This window comes from Triticum dicoccoides, chromosome 1B (genome assembly GCF_002162155.2).
Source record: "Triticum dicoccoides isolate Atlit2015 ecotype Zavitan chromosome 1B, WEW_v2.0, whole genome shotgun sequence".
NCBI lineage: Eukaryota > Viridiplantae > Streptophyta > Magnoliopsida > Poales > Poaceae > Triticum > Triticum dicoccoides.
The window spans coordinates 345,518,558-345,527,356 of record NC_041381.1 but is presented as its reverse complement, the minus strand read 5'-3'; positions in this window follow the sequence as shown (position 1 = coordinate 345,527,356).

Sequence of the window (8,799 nt, the reverse complement as noted above, 5' to 3'; positions counted from 1 at the left end):
GGCGATGCAAAGACTGGAATGGAACTCCTGGAATGCAGCGGTTGGAATCCCTTTGGTCATAATGTCGGTAAACTGTTGGGTCGTCGGTACATGAAGAACACGGAGCTGACCCAACTGTACCTTCTCGCGGACGAAGTGAACATCAAGTTCAATGTGCTTAGTGCGCTTATGTTGCACCGGATTGGCTGCGAGGTAGGTGGCCAAAACATTATCATAGAAAACCACCGTAGCTTTCGGGTTTGCGACCCGAAGTTCACCAAGTAGTTGACGCAGCCAACACGTCTCAGCAACAACGTTGGCGATGGCATGGTACTCGGTCTCAGCACTCGAGCAAGAGACGGTGGGCTGCCGCTTAGAGGACCATGCGACGAGAGAGTCACCGAACAAGACACAATATCCTGACGTGGATCGTCGAGTGTTAGGACAGCCAACCCAATTCGCATCACTGTAGGCAAAAATCTCAGTGGGGGCGGAGGCACGAAGACGAAGGCCATAGGTCGGTGTGCCGCGAAGATACCGGAGAATGCGCTTGACCAGAAACCAGTGAACATCACGAGGCAAGTGCATGTGTAAGCAAACTTGCTGCACGTCAAACTGAATGTCTGGTCTGGTGAGCGAGAGGTACTGAAGAGCCCCACAATACTGCGGTAGAGAGCGGCGTCAGTGGCAGGCTGTCCAGCAGTAGTAGAGAGCTTCGACCTGGCCTCGACATGAGTAGCAGCAGGTTTGCAGTCGGTCATACCAGCACGATCCAAGAGATCATGAGCATACTGTCCTTGATGAAGAAAAAATTCGGAGGCATCACGTCGCACATTAATGCCGAGGAAGAAGTGCAACACGCCCAAGTCCTTCAACCGAAACTCAGAACCAAGGCAGCCAATAATGTCGCGAAGTAGATCCGTGCGAGAGGCAGTGATGACGATATCATCAACATACAGAAGAAGCATGGCGACATGATCAGCTCGAGGAAGCACAAATAACAACGTGTCGGAGGTGGTGCTGCGAAACCCGAGAGCAGTGAGGAATGCTGCAATGCGTTGATTGAAGGAAATATGCCCTAGAGGCAATAATAAAGTTATTATTTATTTCCTTATAATCATGATAAATGTTTATTATTCATGCTAGAATTGTATTTACCGGAAACATAATACATGTGTGAATACATAGACAAACAAAGTGTCACTAGTATGCCTCTACTTGACTAGCTCGTTAATCAAAGATGGTTATGTTTCCTAACCATGAACAATGAGTTGTTATTTGATTAACGAGGTCACATCATTAGCAGAATGATCTGATTGACATGACCCATTCCATTAGCTTAGCACCCGATCGTTTAGTATGTTGCTATTGCTTTCTTCATGACTTATACATGTTCCTATGACTATGAGATTATGCAACTCCCGTTTACCGGAGGAACACTTTGGGTACTACCAAACGTCACAACGTAACTGGGTGATTATAAAGGAGTACTACAGGTGTCTCCAATGGTCGATGTTGGGTTGGCGTATTTCGAGATTAGGATTTGTCACTCCGATTGTCGGGGAGGTATCTCTGGGCCCTCTCGGTAATACACATCACATAAGCCTTGCAAGCATTACAACTAATATGTTAGTTGTGAGATGATGTATTACGGAACGAGTAAAGAGACTTGCCGGTAACGAGATTGAACTAGGTATTGGATACCGACGATCGAATCTCGGGCAAGTAACATACCGATGACAAAGGGAACAACGTATGTTGTTATGCGGTCTGACCGATAAAGATCTTCATAGAATATGTAGGAGCCAATATGGGCATCCAGGTCCCGCTATTGGTTATTGACCAGAGACGTGTCTCGGTCATGTCTACATTGTTCTCGAACCCGTAGGGTCCGCACGCTTAAGGTTACGATGACAGTTATATTATGAGTTTATGCATTTTGATGTACCGAAGGTTGTTCGGAGTCCCGGATGTGATCACGGACATGACGAGGAGTCTCGAAATGGTCGAGACGTAAAGATTGATATATTGGAAGCCTATATTTGGATATCGGAAGTGTTCCGGGTGAAATCGGGATTTTACCGGAATACCGGGAGGGTTACCGGAACCCCCCGGGAGCTATTTGGGCCATAGTGGGCCTTAGTGGAAAAGAGAAGGGGCTGCCCTAGATGGGCTGCGCGCCCCCCCTTCCCCTAGTCCTATTAGGACTAGGAGAGGTGGCCGGTGAAGGAAATATGCCCTAGAGACAATAATAAAGTTATTATTTATTTCCTTATTTCATGATAAATGTTTATTATTCATGCTAGAATTGTATTAACCGGAAACATAATACATGTGTGAATACATAGACAAACAAAGTGTCACTAGTATGCCTCTACTTGACTAGCTCGTTAATCAAAGATGGTTATGTTTCCTAACCATGAACAATGAGTTGTTATTTGATTAACGAGGTCACATCATTAGTAGAATGATCTGATTGACATGACCCATTCCATTAGCTTAGCACCCGATCGTTTAGTATGTTGCTATTGCTTTCTTCATGACTTATACATGTTCCTATGACTATGAGATTATGCAACTCCCGTTTACCGGAGGAACACTTTGGGTAGTACCAAACGTCACAACGTAACTGGGTGATTATAAAGGAGTACTACAGGTGTCTCCAATGGTCGATGTTGGGTTGGCGTATTTCGAGATTAGGATTTGTCACTCCGATTGTCGGAGAGGTATCTCTGGGCCCTCTCGGTAATACACATCACATAAGCCTTGCAAGCATTACAACTAATATGTTAGTTGTGAGATGATGTATTACGGAACGAGTAAAGAGACTTGCCGGTAACGAGATTGAACTAGGTATTGGATACCGACGATCGAATCTCGGGCAAGTAACATACCGATGACAAAGGGAACAACGTATGTTGTTATGCGGTCTGACCGATAAAGATCTTCGTAGAATATGTAGGAGCCAATATGGGCATCCAGGTCCCGCTATTGTTTATTGACCAGAGACGTGTCTCGGTCATGTCTACATTGTTCTCGAACCTGTAGGGTCCGCACGCTTAAGGTTACGATGACAATTATATTATGAGTTTATGCATTTTGATGTACCGAAGGTTGTTCGGAGTCCCGGATGTGATCACGGACATGACGAGGAGTCTCGAAATGGTCGAGACGTAAAGATTGATATATTGGAAGCCTATATTTGGATATCGGAAGTGTTCCGGGTGAAATCGGGATTTTACCGGATTACTGGGAGGTTACCGGAACCCCCCGGGAGCCATATGGGCCATCATGGGCCTTAGTGGAAAGGAGAAAGGGGCAGCCCAAGGGGGCTGCGCGCCTCCCCCCTTCCCCTAGTCCTATTAGGACTAGGAGAGGTGGCCGACCACCCCTCTCCCTCTTTCCCCCTTGGGAATCCTAGTTGGAATAGGATTGGGGGGGGAGTCCTACTCCCGGTAGGAGTAGGACTCCTCCTGCGCCTCCCCCTCTTGGCCGGCGCCCCCTCCCCCCTTGGCTCCTTTATATACGGAGGCAGGGGCACCTCTAAACACACAAGTTGACACAAGTTGATCCACGTGATCAATTCCTTAGCCGTGTGCGGTGCCCCCTGCCACCATATTCCTCGATAATACTGTAGTGGAGTTTAGGCGAAGCCCTGCTGCTGTAGTTCATCAAGATCGTCACCACGCCGTCGTGCTGACGAAACTCTTCCCCGACACTTTGCTGGATCGGAGTCCGGGGATCGTCATCGAGCTGAACGTGTGCTCGAACTCGGAGGTGCCGTAGGTTCGGTACTTGATCGGTTGGATCGAGAAGACGTACGACTACTTCCTCTACGTCGTGTCATCGCTTCCGCAGTCGGTCTGCGTTGGGTACGTAGACAATACTCTCCCCTCGTTGCTATGCATCACATGATCCTGTGTGTGCGTAGGAAAATTTTTGAAATTACTACGAAACCCAACAGTGGTATCAGAGCCAGGTTATTTATGTTGATGTTATATGCACGAGTAGAACACAAGTGAGTTGTGGACGATACAAGTCATACTGCCTACCAGCATGTCATACTTTGGTTCGGCGGTATTGTTGGACGAGACGACCCGGACCAACCTTACGCGTACGCTTACGCGAGACCGGTTCCCTCGACATGCTTTGCACAGAGATGGCTTGCGGGTGACTGTCTCTCCAACTTTAGTTGAACCAAGTATGGCTACGCCCGGTCCTTGCGAAGGTTAAAACGGAGTCTATTTGACAAACTATCGTTATGGTTTTGATGCGTAGGTGAGATTGGTTCTTACTTAAGCCCGCAGCAGCCACGTAAAACATGCAACAACAAAGTAGAGGACGTCTAACTTGTTTTTGCAGGGCATGTTGTGATGTGATATGGTCAAAGCATGATGCTGAATTTTATTGTATGAGATGATCATGTTTTGTAACCGAGTTATCGGCAACTGGCAGGAGCCATATGGTTGTCGCTTTATTGTATGCAATGCAATCGCGATGTAATGCTTTACTTTATTACTAAACGGTAGTGATAGTCGTGGAAGCATAAGATTGGCGAGACGACAACGATGCTACGATGGAGATCAAGGTGTCGCGCCGGTGACGATGGTGATCATGACGGTGCTTCGGAGATGGAGATCACAAGCACAAGATGATGATGACCATATCATATCACTTATATTGATTGCATGTGATGTTTATCTTTTTATGCATCTTATCTTGCTTTGATTGACGGTAGCATTATAAGATGATCTCTCACTAAATTATCAAGAAGTGTTCTCCCTGAGTATGCACCGTTGCAAAAGTTCTTCGTGCTGAGACACCACGTGATGATCGGGTGTGATAGGCTCTACGTTCAAATACAACGGGTGCAAAACAGTTGCGCACGCAGAATACTCAGGTTAAACTTGACGAGCCTAGCATATGCAGATATGGCCTCGGAACACGGAGACCGAAAGGTCGAGCATGAATCATATAGTAGATATGATCAACATAATGATGTTCACCGATGAAACTACTCCATCTCACGTGATGATCGGACATGGTTTAGTTGATTTGGATCACGTGATCACTTAGAGGATTAGAGGGATGTCTATCTAAGTGGGAGTTCTTAAGTAATATGATTAAATTGAACTTAAATTTATCATGAACTTAGTCCTGGTAGTATTTTGCAAATCATGTTGTAGATCAATAGCTCGCGTTGTTGCTTCCCTGTGTTTATTTTGATATGTTCCTAGAGAAAATTGTGTTGAAAAATGTTAGTAGCAATGTTGCGGATTTGATCCGTGATCTGAGGTTAAATCCTCATTGCTGCACAGAAGAATTATGTCCTTAATGCACCGCTAGGTGACGGACCTACTGCAGGAGCAAATGCAGACGTTATGAACGTTTGGCTAGCTCAATATGATGACTACTTGATAGTTTAAGTGCACCATGCTTAACGGCTTAGAATCGGGACTTCAAAGACGTTTTGAATGTCATGGACCATATGAGATGTTCCAGGAGTTGAAGCTAATATTTCAAGCAAATACCCGAGTTGAGAGATATGAAGTCTCCAACAAGTTCTATAGCTAAAAGATGGAGGAGAATCGCTCAACTAGTGAGCATGTGCTCAGATTGTCTGAGTACTACAATCGCTTGAATCAAGTGGGAGTTAATCTTCCAGATAAGATAGTGATTGACAGAATTCTCTAGTCACCATCACCAAGTTAGTAGAACTTCGTGATGAACTATGACATGCAAGGGATAACGGAAACGAATCCCAAGCTCTTCGTAATGCGGAAATTGACGAAGGTAGAAATCGAGAAAAAAACATCAAGTGTTGATGGTAGACAAGACCACTAGTTTCAAGAAAAGGGGCAGAAGGAAGAAGGGGAACTTCAAGAAGAACAGCAAGCAAGTTGCTGCTCAAGTGAAGAAGCCCAAGTCTGATCCTAAGCCTGAGACTAAGTGTTTCTACTGCAAAGGGACTGGTCACTGGAAGCGGATCTACCCCAAGTGATTGGCGGATAAGAAGGATGGCAAAGTGAACATAAGTATATTTGATATACATGTTATTGATGTGTACTTTACTAGTGTTTATCGCAAACCCTCAGTATTTGATACTAGTTCAGTTGCTAAGATTAGTAACTCGAAACGGGAGTTGCAGAATAAACAGAGACTAGTTAAGGGTGAAGTGACGATGTGTGTTGGAAGTGGTTCCAAGATTGATATGATCATCGTCACACACTCCCTATACTTTCGGGATTAGTGTTGAACCTAAATAAGTGTTATTTGGTGTTTGCGTTGAGCATGAATATGATTTGATCATGTTTATTGTAATACGATTATTCATTTAAGTAAGAGAATAAATTGTTGTTCTGTTTACATGAATAGAACCTTATATGGTTACACACCCAATGAAAATAGTTTGTTGGATCTCGATCGTAGTGATACACATAATCATAATATTGAAACCAAAAGATACAAAGTTAATAATGATAGTGCAACTTATTTGTGGCACTGCCGTTTAGGTCATATTGGTGTAAAGCGCACGAAGAAACTCCATGCTGATGGGATTTTAGAATCACTTGATGCTTGTGAACCATGCCTCTTGGGCAAGATGACTAAAACTCCGTTCTTCGGAACAATGGAACGAGCTACCGACTTATTGGAAATAATACATACTGATGTATGCAGACCAATGAGTATGAAGGCTCGTGGCAAGTATCGTTATTTTCTGACCTTCGCAGATGATTTGAGCAGATATGGGTATATCTACTTGATGAAACATAAATCTGAAATAGTTGAAAGGTTCAAAGAATTTCAGAGTGAAGTGGAAAATCATCGTAACAAGAAAATAAAGTTTCTGTGATCTGATCGTGGAGATGAATATTTGAGTTACGAGTTTGGTCTTCAATTAAAACAATGTGAAATAGTTTCACAGTTCACGCCACCTGGAACACCACAACATTATGGTGTGCCCGAACATCGTAATCGTACTTTATTGGATATGGTGCGATCTATGATGTTTCTTACTGATTTACCATTGTCATTTTGGGGTTATGCATTAGAGACAGCTGCATTCACGTTAAAAGGGCACCATCTAAAACCGTTGAGACGACATTATATGAACTATGGTTTAGCAATAAACCTAAGCTGTCGTTTCTAAAAATTTGGAGTTGTGATGCTTATGTGAAAAAGTTTCATCCTGATAAGCTCGAACCCAAATCGGAGAAGTGCGTCTTCATAGAATACCCAAAGGAAACTGTTGGGTACACCTTCTATCACAGATCTGAGGGCAAGATCTTCGTTGCTAAATTCGGATCCTTTCTAGAGAAGGAATTTCTCTCGAAAGAAGTGAGTGGGAGGAAAGTAGAGCTTGATAAGGTAATTTGTACCTTCTCCCGAATTGGAAAATAGTTCATCACTGAAACCAGTTCCAGTGATTCCTACACCAATTAGTGAGGAAGCTAATGATGATGATCATGAAACTTCAGATCAAGTTACTACAGAACCTCGTAGGTCTTCCAGAGTACGGTCCGCACCAGAGTGGTACGGTAATCCTGTTCTGAAAGTCATGTTACTAGACCATGATAAACCTACGAACTATGAGGAAGCGATGATGAGCCCAGATTCCACGAAATGGCTTGAGGCCATAAAATCTGAGATATGATCCATGTATGAGAACAAAGTGTGGACTTTGGTGGACTTGCCCGATGATCGGCAAACCATAAGAAATAAATGGATCTTTAAGAGGAAGACGGACGTTGATAGTAGTGTTACTATCTACAAAGCTCGACTTGTCGCAAAAGGTTTTTTGACAAGTTCAAGGTGTTGACTACAATGAGATTTTCTCAACTGTAGTGATGCTTAAGTCTATCCGAATCATGTTAGCAATTGCCACATTTTATGAAATCTGGCAAATGGATGTCAAAACTGCATTCCTTAATGGATTTATTAAAGAAGAGTTGTATATGATGCAACCAGAAAGTTTTTTCCTAAAGATGCTAACAAAGTGTGCAAGCTCCAGCAATCCATCAATGGACTGGTGTAAGCATCTCGGAGTTGGAATATACGCTTTGATGAGTTGATCAAAGCATATGGTTTAATACAGACTTTTGGAAAGGCCTGTATTTACAAGAAAGTGAGTGGGAGCACTACAGCATTTCTGATAAGTATATGTGAATGACATATTGTTGATCGGAAATAATGTAGAATTATTCTGCAAAGCATAAAGGAGTGTTTTAAAGGAGTTCTTTAAAAGAAATACCTCAGTAAAAACTACTTACATATTGAGCATCAAGATCTATTGAGATAGATCAAGACGCTTGATAAGTTTTTCAAAAGTACATACCTTGTCAAGATTTTGAAGTAGTTCAAAATGGAACAGTCAAAGAAAGAGTTCTTGCCTGTGTTGCAAAGGTGTGAAATTGAGTAAGATTCAAATCCTGACCACTGCAGAAAATAGAAAAGAGAATGAAAGGCATTCCCTATGCCTCAGTTATAGGTTCTATAAAGTATGCTATGCTATGTACCAGACCTATTGTATACCTTGCTCTGAATTAGGCAAGGGAGTACAATAGTGATCTAGGAGTAGATCACTGGACATTGGTCAAGAATATCCTTAGTGAGGACTAAGGAAATATTTCTCGATTATGGAGGTGATAAAAGAGCCCGTCGTAAAGAGTTACATAGGTGCAAGCTTTTACACCGATCCAAATGACTCTAAGTCTCAATCTGGATACATATTGAAAGTGGGAGCGATTAGTTAGAGTAGCTCCGTGCAGAGCATTGTAGGCATAGAATATTTGCAAAATACATACGGCTCTGAATGTGACA